Raw genomic sequence first — 9,133 nt, 5'->3', positions numbered from 1 at the left:
TGCAATTTAATAAAGATAAATGTAAGGTACTCCACCTGGGAAGGAGGAACCCCTAGCATACTTATAGGTTGGGGAATGTCCTTCTCAGTGGCTCGGAGGCAGAGAGGGATCTTGGAGTCATAATTGACTCCAAGATGAACATGAGTCAGCAGTGTAACGAGGCCATCAACAAGGCCAATCGCATCTTGTCGTGCAGTAGCAGGTGCATGACTAATAGAACAAAGGAGGTGATGCTCCCCCTCTATGCGGCACTGGTCAGGCCGCAGTTGGAGTACTGTGTCCAGTTTTGGGCACCACACTTCAAGAGGGACGTGGGGAATCTGGAGAGGGTCCAGAGGAGGGCCACTCACATGATTAGTGGCCTTCGTGATAGACCCTACGGGGGGAGGTTGAGAGAGCAGAATCTCTTCAGCCTTCACAAGAGATGGCTGAGTGGAGATCTTGTGGCCGCCTATAAATTTATTAGGGGAGGTCAACGAGGAATAGGGGAAGCGCTGGTTACTAAGGCGCCCCAGGGAGTGACTAGGAATAACGGGTGTAAACTAGTTGAGAGTGGATTTAGGTTAGATATATAGAAGAAATTTTTCACAGTAAGGGTGGCCAGGATCTGGAATGGGCTTCCAAGAGAGGTGGTGCTATCACCTAGCTTGGAGGTCTTCAAGAGGAGGCTAGATAGTCACCTGGCTGGGGTCATCTGACCTCGGTCCTCTTTCCTGCCAGGAGCAGGGGGTCAGACACAATGATCCATTGTGGTCCCTTCTGACTCTACAATCTATGAATCTATGAATCTATTCCCCCAAAAGGGGAACAAAGGGCACCTATACATGTATTGGACTTTGGCTTTGATGTGTGTTAACTAGCATGCATTGGAGCAGACTCTGTGTCATGTCTATTCAGCATCCTCATGCTTCAAAATGGCAGTGGGGGCACTTAAATACAGCTTATCGAACAAGCCTTAGTTCAAATGCCTCCACCAGTATTTTGAAGCACAGGACAATGAATACACGTGACACTGTTCACACTTTCATAGATTTCACAGATTTCATAGACATTTGGGCTGGAAGGGACCTCACGAGATCATCAGGTCTAGCCCCCTGCCCAAGGGGCAGGAAGTCAGCTGAGGTCAGATCATTCCAGCAAGATAAGCATCCAAGCATTTCTTAAAGGTATCCAGAGTAGGTGCTTGCACCACTTCTGGGAGAAGTCTATTCCAGACTCTGGAGACTTGGATGGTAAAGGAGTTTTTCCTTATGTCTAGTCTAAAACGGTCTTCCAACAGTTTGTGACCATTAGACATTGTCTTCCATTAGGGTGCCTTGGTGAACAGGTGTTCTCCCAATTCCTGATGCACACCCCTTATATACTTATATACCCCTTATAGACTGCCACCAAGTCACGGGCTGAAGAGACTCATGCCTCTCAGCCTCTCCTCATAAGGCCTGTTCTCTTGACCTCTAATCATGGCTCTCCTCTGGACGCTCTCAAGCTTCTCCACATCCTTTCTAAAGTGTGGAGTCCAGAACTGGATACAGTACTTCAGCTGTGGCCTCACCAAGGCTGAGTATAGCAGAAGGATGACTTCTTGGGTCTGGCTTGAGATGCATCAGTACATGTAAGCCCGAGTTTTATTTGCTTTGCCGTCTGTGGCATCACACTGGGGCTCATGTTCATCTTGTGGTCAATCATGACCTCCAAGTCTCTTTAAGTCATGGTGCTAGTGAGTGCAGCACTGCTTAGCCTATAGGTATGATGTAGGTTTTTTTCTCCTGAGGAGAAGCACCTTGTATTTCTCTGCATTTCTCCTTGAGAGCCTGTCCAGGTTGGTCTGAATTGGCAGCCTATTCTCTATCGTGACTGTACTTCCCCATAATTTGGTGTTGTCTGCCTGAATCCACATAATTTATGAATATATTAAAGAGTACTGGTCCAAGTACTGAGCCCTCGGGGACACCACTGATCACCATGCACCATGTTGACTCGGTTTAATTGATTATCACTCTCTGGGTCCGAACAAGGAGTCAATTCCCCTGCCATCAGACCACTTTAATTAGACCATGTTCCCCCCTCCACCCTGGAGCACATGTATAGACTCCCAAACTGTGGATAAGGGCCCAAAGCTGAAGTTATGCAGGTATGTATGAGCTATTTAATTGTGTGGAGGGTAAATAGCATCTGGCTCAAAGTGCTGAACTTAATGGGGCAGGGCCTCTGAGTATTTCTGCCATATACTAATAAGAACAATACTATGGCTATGATTTCAGTGGCTAATGGAAGCAAAGGTCAAAGTAAACTATGTGAGGATGAGGCACAAAGAGGTGGAATGATTTGTCTCATGTCATGCAGCAGCTTGGCATTAGAGCTTGGAATAATCCCCTGATCTTCTGAGTCCTAATCCACTGTTTAGTGGCTTGTATGTATTTTGTGAACATTTCCATATATTGTTCATAGAATTGGCTAGAGGAAGCCATAATTAATGTCCTTGCCATATTTCTGCTGAGTACTTTGCAGAACTTCTGCCCATGTATCTGTCTGTACAAATAATGGTTTTCATTAGAAACCATCAATTTCTGATTTTTAAATTCTTACTTCAGAGAGCCTTCGGTCAGCGTAGACAGGCTGGCAGAGGAGATTAAACGAGAATCCAAAGTGCAAGTATACCTAATTTGTTTCCACATAATTTCAGTATATCTTACAAGTTAATTATGACATTTGCACAACCCCTTAGACAATTTTGTATGTTCTGTCTCTGATGACCTCCTGTAGTGACTAAGTTTCTACCAGACATGGGTACTCATTAGGTATAAACATATCTAATTATATAAAATATTTATCTATTTTCCATAAATATATTATTACTAAGGGGTTTAGATTCAGACTAGCCCCCAAATGAGGGGGATTTGGAAGACTGCATGCCCATTGCATGCCTTGGACAAGGGAGAGAGTTCTAGTATTACTTCTTATGTTCATGGAGTGTATGAACTTCTCCCTTCATGCTGTCCACCTCATCGGGACAATGAGAAATGAAGTTAGGGACAAGTTTCCTCTCTGCACCCATAGTATGATGCAGCTTTCCTGCACAAGGGAGGTTCAAGCTACTTTTGGACCCTGTGACTTTGTATAAGAGCTGAACAAAAATTACATCCACTCATAAATTCTTTGGTAAATGCAGTTTAGGTGTCATGAAAACTGCTTGGGAAATCAGATCAAATTTGATGAGCATTTTTAGCCAAATACAGAAGCATAATGGCCATGTTTTGTTTGGCCACTGAACCAAAAACATCCATTTATATGTCAATCCTACTCTATTGCCTCCATTTCTGTTTAAGACACAAAGGGAGTAATTTGGTCTCAGTGCAAAGAGCTTAAAAGAAACACTTGACTGCTTTTTTTAATTCCAGAGTAACGAAATAAATGGGTGAAGGGAGAAGACATTACATATATTTGAATATTACAATGCTCAGGAGTCTCACAAAAATGTATGCTCTAAATTAGCTCAAATTGAATTTGACAGAAACACTGCCCTTTAGACTATAAACTGGTGAAAAGACTGTAAACAAAGGACAATGAAAAATGATAATTCACAGAGTTTGCATGAGACACTGAGGGACTGGTGTTAAGATTAGTGTTAACATCCTAATTAATTATGTGAAACAGGCAAGAATCATCACATCAATTAATTCTGCAGAAGATATTAAATTAGGAGGAGATGAGGATATCAGAGAGAAACTATAAAGGTGCCTTTCATTTTTAGAATCGTTGGGCTTGATTGTGTTTATTATCCTTACGTGTGTGCACATAAGAAATTAATCCACCAAAGTCACTGCAGGTAGGGTATACAGATTTAAAAAATTGCTCAGTTCTAGGGATTTAGTGGGTGTGTTCAGTGCCTTGAACAACTGAGTGTTCCATATCTAGATGGCAGGCCCTGTGTTACTGCAAACTCCATAGACTCCAAACTGCACCCTCAATGTCAAACAAAATCTAGAAAAAATAACATAAAAATGTTAATGCATCGGAGAAAACACCTCTGATAGTATCATGTTTCCACACATTTTCTTAAGCTGTCTCTCCACTACTGTGTACTCAGACCTATATTGTGTGGTCACTGACAGTTTCTCTGCTTGAACATCTCAAATTAAAGTTGTTCGCTAAGGAGGCCTCTAATTTTAGTACCTTTTCCCATATGGAACTGGTAGCCTTAAAACTGTAAATTGTAATGGATATATCATTGAGGTCAAGAACAGACAAAAATACCTCTTCTAAAAGAGGATCAAATGCTTGAATGCAAAACAACTGCCAAAGCAATAACATTTCCTCAATTTCAAGGAGATTTTCTTTTATAAAAATACAACTGTATCAGAGGCTCTGATCATAATAAGAACTGGTCAGAAAACCACATATCCACGCGTGTTGATTTTTGTGTTTCTGGAAAACTTTCCATCCTTGGGATAGAAAGCAAAACTCAGTTTTACAGAACTGAAATTCCACAATATTTAGTTTGGGAAATACCGAAACCCTTTTCTAAAACAGAATAAGATCCTTAGGATCCCCAGATGATGTTTGGAATTGATATGTTTCTATTCTGCTTCATTATTTCCTAGCAGGCCCTAGAGTCCCTGGCCCTGGAACAGTCCACATTATGGAGGTTCAGACATTGCAAGCCTAGGTGCTGAGGAGCAGGGTGCTGTTCACTCTGAAAGTATTGGGATTGGGTTTTCACAGTTAATATAATCTGTGGCTAAAAGCATATCTGCTACAGTCATTGGTTTATTACGTGACATATCAGTAGTTTCTGCTGCACTGAATTTACATCTACCACTTGTTAATGAAGAATCTTTACAATCTTTTATTTTTTGGAGAAGTAGCATAAGCGAGGGTGGTCAAGCAAGGAAAGAGCCCTAAGCACTGCCTAAGAGGTGGTACTGGAGTGGAGGTAGGAGGTTATAGGGTCCATCTACAGGAAATGGGAGCAAAAGTCCCCTCATCAGCCTCCCTTCCCTCCATCACGATGGGATACATTACTGCTGTAGGCCAGAGGCCTCAGCACAGCCAGGAGCTGGGGGTTGATCCCACCACCTGCATTTTTGCCACTGGATCCAGGGTTGCTGCTCTGAATTTAAATTGCTGCTCTGGACAGTAATCAGTAGCAGCTGCTATATTCACCCCATATCTGCTGGCTGCACAGATACCTCCCCATGAGCAGCAGTATCTTGCACAGGTGTGAGCGGGATGTTGACAAAAGGAGAGCGCACACTGTATTGGGGAGCAACATTACCAGTTGCCTGGGTCAGAAACAAGACACACCTATGTTTTGGAAGGCATACAGCACTAGGGGAGTATAAAATGAACATGTTTGCTATCCATCCTGAGATAAATAATGGTGAATGCACAAATGCACACTTAAGCCTTTTGGAACACTCTCCCTTTCCATCTCTATTTTTGTACTACTTTACTACAGACTAGCACTGCTTGTTCATTCATGTATTATGTGGTTATTAAAACACTTTTACAGCCACTTACTTGTTATCATCCTCCATGATAACAAATGGGTAAACTGAAACAGAACAGTTACATGACATTCCCAGGACTAGAGACTAGCAATAGAAACCAGTCTTTTTGGCCTAGCTTTAAGTGCAGTAAGCACTGCAAGAAATGTTTACTGATGAATCAGGGTATGTGTAGATGAAACGAGGGCCCTAAGTCAAAGCTGTGGGTTACTAAAAATACCACTTCAATTTAGGGCAAAGTAAACCCCCGTGTCATATACACCCGTGCCCTACCTGACTCTCTGGCAGTGGGGAGGGCAGGGGAGGGGAGGGGAGGGGAGGGCGAGCTGCCAGCTCTAAAGTGTCATGCACACATGTCTCTCATTTCATCTACAAATGCCTTAACAAGCTTGTGGCTTTTGTTTCTACAACGGAGGATCTACTTGTACAACTTATTTTCCTGGATAGTGCAATAAAGTGGTTCTCAATCTTTTCAACCTCAAGGTTTTTCTGAATTTTGCAGCACCCCAGCAGAAAATCAGAGATAGATCTAAATTCAGAAAAGATATGGAGTGGGGCCTTGAGGCTAAAAAAATTGAGAATCATTGATCTAGCTGGTGTTACCTAAGTGGGGGAGCTAGTACTTCACCTTTCTGTGTGTCTTCCAACTCTTAGCCCCTGGTCTGCACCTAAGGGGATGAGGACAGACCCTGCCATTGAGGTTGCTGCTGGGTCTTCCTACCCACTCTTAGCACCATGCATTGCTGTGTGAGTGGAGGGAACCAGTATGGGGGCTACCTGGGGGCAGAAATAAGTAGGGAGAAGGCAGCAGCAGTAGTGGCAGTCCCCAGAGAAGCAGCCTCAGATGCTGCTGGAGTAGCTGGGACAGGGACAGGGTGCTTGGCAGACAGGGGAAGGAGAACATTTATCTCCTTGCACAGGCACCAGGGAGTGCAGCATGCTGAACGAGATCTAATGGCACTGCTACAGTATTGTGGCACTTGAATTGAGAATCATTGGTGTAATAAAATCTATAGAAGGAAAATTTGTACCTTGTAGTCTTTAATTAGACCCCCAACATCTTGCATTTTCACAGCAAGCATGATTTAGAGGCTTTAAATGCTGTTTTTTACAACAGATGTGATTAACAACTTTTTAAGATGCACGTGTACACAAACTTGTCTGTTTGTTCAACCTCAGTATGAAAGGTGACATTTAATAAAGGAGGCAATTTATTTAAATCTACTTTAAAGAAATCAATTCCAGTAAAAAGAAACAATTTAAAGTATATACGTATTAACGTGTCATAGCGTATAAAATAAATGTCAAAATATTTCAGTAATCTATTTTAAAAAGAAAATAAAATTGTTAACTGTTTTGCAAACTATATACATTTTAAAAAATAAAATGTCAATACTTGTGTAACAAAATACATATTTCACCGAATTAATTTTCCCTATGATAGCAGTGACTGAAGTATGAAAATTGAATTTAGAATAGTTTTTATATTGGCAACATTGATAGAAAGTCTATATTTTTCTGAATAGAAATAGGTACATTTCAAGTAGAAGCTCAGAGAAAAAATGAGGTACATAGCAAAATCAGTTACAGTCTGTCTCGCTCATTGGATGTCATATATATATATATTTTTTCCCACAACATTCCATTAAAGGTAGGATTTATTTATTGATGGATTTATCTAAAGGATCTCCCCTTTTATCTTTTTTTTAGAAAATTGAAATATTTTAATTGCCATTACTTATCAGTTCCCCTAGTTTTCCAAAATAATTTCTTCCTATCATTTCTCTAAATCTAATTCTCTAACAATTCTTCCTATTGATAGAATTCACCAGTATAGCTATTAATTTTCATGGGCTAATTACATCAGAATCCAATGAATAGATAATGCAGGATTCAGAAAAAGACTTGGCATATTTGCTCAATTTTGGCATTGATTTAAAAGGAAAGCATATGTACATCACTTAATCTTCTTTACCTCTACTTTCTCAACTGTAAGAGGAATATAAAGATACTTCTGTAAAGCTCTTTTAGATATATAGATGACTAGGATTATACAAGTGTTCACTGCTTTTATTTTTTCCTCCCAGCTCCCTCTTCCAGCTGTGGAGAGAAGTATGGACTGACATTTTGCAAGAAATTATAGGAATTATAATTATAGAAATTCCTCTACCTGTAGACTCTGAACCCTCTGCAACTTTTTATTTGTTCTTACATTTTTAGTTCTTCCTCATGAGCCTGAATCCTATTATTAGGAAAATTCTCTAAACAAGAAACTTTTATTCCATATGCTTCTTAAGACTGGAAATACGAAATAACTTCAAAGCTATTGTAATTAGAGGTCATTCAGGGAGTTGGCCTCAGCTGAAATTTAAAAGAAATTGTCTAATTGTTTGACAAAGCCTCAGCACCTAAATAAACCATTTCAAGAAAGAACCACTTGCAACACCATTATAAACATATTTTGTACTAACATAGAAACTTAAAAGGGCAAAAATTCTTGCAGTTATCAACAATCAAACTTAAATTATGTATTATGTATAAAAAAGACAAAGTTATATATATTTATATATACACACCTACCATTGATGTAATAGATGCTCAGTTCATTGGAAGCTGGTGCCAAAACTAGTAGCTCCTCCTTCTGACATCTCTCTAGAGCACCAGTCCAAGGTTCAGAGTACACCCTGGATTACACAAACTACACGCTCATCACCCCAAATCCATCTCCAGAAGTTATCTTCTGCCTGTACACACAAGACAAAAATAATAATTCAAGGGTCTTTACTGCATTAGCAATTGCTCATGTTAGTCTGGACAATTGTGTAGGGCAAACAGGAAAAAAGCTAGGAGGTAACTTGACCAACAGGAAGGCTCCCTAACTGAAATAGATCTCAGTTGTCATGGGCTCAAAGCCTTTCTGAATGAATCCAAAGAAAGAAAATAATCAGGTAAAATGCCCATCTCCATTTTTAGATTTGCCCACTATGAGGCTCTCTTCCACATGGCCACATTGCAAACAGCTGCTGTTCTCCAGGACCAGTTTGCAAAGGTTGGGAAAGAAGGAGGTAGTCAGTCTTGCCAAAGCTGAATCTTCAGAGTGTTTACCAAGCAGCACAACAGATTTGTAGCATCCCAGCTTGCTTTGTTTTTTTTTCACTGTAAGAAGGATGAGAGGCCGCCAGTAATGTTAGGCCCAAACTGTTAAAAATGCAGGTCTTTTTGTCTTGGATGAAGCCCAACAGTATAGTCTCATTTATGGAAACTGTGAAGCAGATGAAAGATGAAGGAGACCAGAGGGGTTGGCTCTGAAACAAAGCATGAGCAGAAGCTGCAGCACACCAAACGAGGTCCAGAGAATTATCCACAAAACAAGTGAGATTACCCAGATAAGCCACCCACAGCCCGATAACCTGATGAAAAGATTAAAGGTTTGTCATGCCAAAAAAGTTGATAATGAGTCTGTGAGACTGAGTACAATTAACGTTTACTTATTGTGCATATTTAACATTTGTATTATTGTAAATCTAGGAGATCTAAGACTGTTTCCATTATAATTGACCATTTTCACAGGATACAACATAATGTTTTTATGGCTAACATTTTCTATGCTTTGTCTTTAACCCTGA

Source organism: Alligator sinensis, unplaced genomic scaffold, assembly GCF_000455745.1.
Source record: "Alligator sinensis unplaced genomic scaffold, ASM45574v1 scaffold93_2, whole genome shotgun sequence".
In the NCBI taxonomy this organism is placed as follows: Eukaryota; Metazoa; Chordata; order Crocodylia; family Alligatoridae; genus Alligator; species Alligator sinensis.
This window is presented reverse-complemented; position numbering follows the sequence as displayed.